Source organism: Xenopus tropicalis, chromosome 7, assembly GCF_000004195.4.
Source record: "Xenopus tropicalis strain Nigerian chromosome 7, UCB_Xtro_10.0, whole genome shotgun sequence".
In the NCBI taxonomy this organism is placed as follows: domain Eukaryota; kingdom Metazoa; phylum Chordata; class Amphibia; order Anura; family Pipidae; genus Xenopus; species Xenopus tropicalis.
The window spans coordinates 87,885,602-87,890,195 of NC_030683.2; the positions used below are offsets into that span (position 1 = coordinate 87,885,602).

Genomic DNA, 4,594 nt, shown 5'->3' on the forward strand with positions numbered 1-4,594 from the left:
TAGGTTACTAGTAGAAGCAACTTTAAACTTTTTTCTTATATTACCCCAAAGAGTGCATGATGTAATCTGCCTAGGTACTCTTTGTCTACAAAAGCTCATTGTTGGGAATCAGCTGCTATTCTTCTAAGGCACGGACCCTGATTCACTTTGCCATGCATGATATGTTTCTTGTACTTTCCTTGTGTTTTTCCACTTTTCAGGGAAAACACATGAAGCATGACCTGAATAAACCTCTCTCACACCTATGGCTATATGCCAAACTGCCAGTACATATAGATAAATGCCCACAGAAAATAGCCCTCTTAGCCAACATACTCCCCCGGCAATGCTCTCATTGCTCCATAGCCAAAAGTGCTGTAACGAAAGTGCTCACATATCCTCCTACGAACTGATTAGAAATGCAATTTGTTGGACGTGAATCAAGCAATCCAACTCCAGCCCTAAAACTAGCTGCAAGCACATTGTCTCCTAGCCAATGATGGGTTGCCAGGCAATCCTTATATAAGTCACACACGGGAATCAGAGTTTGTTACTAGGACTGGATATTGTGTCGAAGAAAAAATTACTTTTTCCTGCAGTGTAAGTGTGGGGCTCGGTCTAAAGTATTCTAAAGCCCATTACTGCATTTATGTTTTGTCTTAGAATAATTTTGTTCAACGTGCCTCTACAATTGTGGTACCTTATTACAGGATCCTTTATCTACTTTCAGTAAATGTGAATTTGAATGTAGTTTATTTATATCATTTTATATGGCCCTCTAGCAGGTGTGCATTGTATAGGGGGTATATAGTCTCTCTACAGGCTTTGAAAATTAATAGTTCTGCTACTGTTTGTACTGGAGTTTATTTTTTCATCAACTGAAGGTCACTATTCAGACCCCGCAACCTTAAAGTCTATAGTGATTCAATTATTTGGGCCCCTACTTTTTGATATCCAAGACACTTATCTACTGGCCCATCTGCAGGTTCACCTCTTGGCAGTAGTGAAACTTAGCAATCACGCTTAATTGTAATTGTGCAATCCATTTTACATGTTGTGTATTCATGCTAAATCTGATTCTTAAAACCCATATTCCATTGATGACTTGCCATCAGCAAGGTACCTCAGTTTAAGAAATGAAATACGGAAACAAAAATGATTTAATTATTTCTGTTTTATTAAAAACAAAAGAACCAAACAAATGCAATATTGCTCATACAATTTTCAAAATTAAAAGCTGGTTTCCAGGTATTGTAAACTAGTAGAGTGTTTGTATTAAAATAATTTGCGGGGGGAGAGACACCAGGGCCAGTGAGACATCTGCTAACAATTCTGGTGCAGCAAGTTTACCTGACAAAATTGCATGTTTATATGAATTACATTTTCAGGTTACTTTAAACCTTACATGTTTAATAAAACACAGTTCTGTTGCCACATTTCTTACAGCCAAAACCATGGCACAGGCAGAGCACATCCTTGACACACCCAATATATCCACATAATACATATGCTCCAGCTTATCATATCTTTATGACTGCAGGCACTGTTTGCAGAGATAAAGAAGGACTTTGCTCCATTTTTTTCTGCATTGCACTTTGCTCCACGCTGAGCAGTTAGTTGTAAATGGCCAATAATTATTTTTATGTCCCAACTTACCGTGATTCCCTTCTATTTGTGCCTTAATCACATGCTGAAGATGTGGCCAATGTGACCAACGGCATTACCAGACAGTATTAGACGAGAGTAACTAGATCTAACCTTGTCTGGTAAGACATTGGTCAACAGGCAGTACTGCAGGATGGAGGTGCCTAGAAACAAACATAACTAGATTTAACTGAAAGGGTCATTAGTCAAGAAAGACAGAATCCTCAGATATATTAATAAACAATAAAAAGAAGCATTGCTTAAATCAATTGGTAGTTGCATTGTGAAGTCTATAATCAAAATATTTGAGGCTAAAAGGCTTTGGGGGTGTTGCATCATACATTCATGTATCCCAAGTCTAAAAAAGGAAAAGGTGGGAAAATCCTGATTTTTTTCATACTAAAAAAAGAACATGTAAATGTAATAGAGAAAGCATATCTGCCAGGTAAGCAAAGACATGCATGCTCTTTGACAATTAAAATGTGCTGTTTCCAAGCAATAATTTGGGGATTAGAAATGTAAAGAAATGTGCCTGCAGTAATCTTAAAAAAACTGTCTCACCTATTTTCAAACACAAAGTTAAGGAGCAGTTAAAAGCGAAATAAACAACAAAAAGTAGTGTTTATAAAAAATCAGTCATGTGAATGGATAAAAGTGATATAAATGAGTACATGGAGCTGTGCATTGTGCTTTCTATGTCCAGGCCAGTTATCTCTAGGAGTATATCTACTTTAGTCTCACCTATTTTCAAACACAGAGTTAAGGAAAAGTTAAAAGCGAAATAAACAATCTACTAGGTCATTTCTCTCTAGGAGTATATCTACTTTAGTCTTGGATAAATAAATGTTTAACAAAAGAAAGCTTAATTCCTTGCAGTGGGGTAATCAGCTCCTTCCCACTTAGTAAATAAAGGATGGGACAACACATTTCATGTGGGGGAAGGCAGAAATGGCAGACCCCACATAGCACTTTAGAAAAAAACAAGTTTTCTGTTCTGTTTAATCAGGAAATATTATACTTTCTGTCTGGGTGTGGGGAAAGGTACACAGTCTTTATGTTAAATCAATATAAAATTAGTAAAATCTATATGAAAAGGCTTCCAATACATTTGAATAAAATTTAATTCAGCCTTTATCCCAATAATCATTCCTTTCATCCTATGGGTGTATAGCCTGCAGTGGCCGTTGCCTAACCCTTATTTATTTACCCAAAGCTTTACCATTGTGCCTTACAACAAACTCATTTTCAGGTCTTAAATGACATGAAGAACAAACAAATTCCACCTGAACCCAACACACCCATGTTTCAGCCTGAACAGAGCAATGAGTAAAAGGTTGGGCTGGAGCCAAAAGGTGAAATATCACTGCTAATGGACCTTTAAGTAGGACAAATATGGTAATGTTTGTTTCATCTCTTTTCAGAGGATAACCTTCTTAGCTGAATTATTTTAAGCTGCAAAGTGTTCGTACCAACATTGCCCTGCCTTTCTACCACACAAGGCACTTTCCTGTTAATGTGGTTGGCACTGGCATGGAGTGCAATTTAATAGTTTAAGTCTCTTTCCCAACCCATGTATTAAGGCGTAAGCTCTCTGAGACAGAACTATCTATAATGTAGCTGGGTATAGACATCAATCTCTCAAGGTTCTTACTTTTTTCTATAAAGCATTGTTCATATTCTGTGGATAAAAACGTAAATGGTTAATAAAACCCTTTTTAATTTAAGGCTACTCTATTTGTGACTGCTCATGTAAGTGCAATTTATTCTATTAAAGAAAACACTATTGTTCGCTGGGCTTGTGAAAGGAACATGTGATATCATTGTCCATCATCGATTGGTCAAAATGATTTAGCAAAAGTCATTATAGCTGATATTATTATCATTAGAAAATTTTCCTTAAGCAGTCTTCTCTTGCATAAGGATATACATATGGTTTAGAAGCAAAGCTGCCTTATGTCTGGGAATATTCTTATAAAATTTTATTGTAGCAGCAATTAGAATCCTTGAAAATGGTTCCTTTTTCAGCGTAATGGCAATGTTCAGATGACCTCCCTAAAGTTCCAGGATATTATTTTCCTTCCACCATAGCAGAGAGCAGTTTGTACGTGTATGCGTGTTTGTGTAAAGGCTGCTTTGCAAACAGTGCGCGGTGGCAGAACAATGCTGCTGTGTTGATTGATGACGCCATTATTTACATAATCTAACACTCAGCCTAACTTTCGGAACGTTCTTAAAGCAGTGTTCTGTTTACAGGCAACGCAAAAATTCACCTTGTCTTTGTTATTTATTTGTTGTTGATCATACTTACAAAAGAATAGCCAAATCAAATGAATTTCATTTTATTGTTTAAATATTAGCATTATTCCTTATTCCTATTAGCTCCTAACCCTATACACAAGCCAACTGCATCACAGTTTGATCACCAAAATTGCTTAATATAGGGCCCAGAGCACAGAGGCAAGGTGTTACAATGCTGTGTAACCACCATACACATGGTTACTTCCTAGATCTCTTATTGGAGGTGTGGCCACTGTAGCTCCAGAGCAACCCATTTATGTGCCAAATAGGGTCATCAATCTGTTTTTTTATTTTACCTGATGAACTTTAAGGGATTGTGTGTTCTGAGATCATCTCATAATTTAGTAGGGAAAGCATTGCATTCTAAAACATAACATGACTGGAAAATAGCTGCACCCATTCAGACATCTTGTCCATCTTTTGATTAACATCACCATGGTAAAGAAGCAAAAACAACTAACTTCAAAGGAAACTAAGCCAGGTTGGCCTTTCCTGGTCAGCCATTTCTGAAAATCTTTAATCATTTAGTAAAAATCTTTAATTTTATGTTTTCATCAAGAAATCATCTGGAACACGAAGTACATTGGCTCACTCTTTAAACATCGTTACCAGACAGTGTTAGAAAAGATAAAATAAATCCAGCACTGTCTAGTAAGATGTCCATAGAGGACCA

General features: G+C 36.6%; 2 non-coding genes across 2 annotated transcripts; both read right to left on the bottom strand.

Moving 5' to 3' along the window:
- Window positions 1-1,680: 1,680 nt before the first annotated feature.
- mir429 (microRNA mir-429) lies at window positions 1,681-1,767 on the bottom strand. Its single transcript, NR_049700.1, has one exon. It is a non-coding gene; the product is annotated as a microRNA mir-429 (primary transcript).
- A 2,738-nt stretch (window positions 1,768-4,505) lies between these two features.
- mir200a (microRNA mir-200a) lies at window positions 4,506-4,594 on the bottom strand. Its single transcript, NR_049689.1, has one exon. It is a non-coding gene; the product is annotated as a microRNA mir-200a (primary transcript).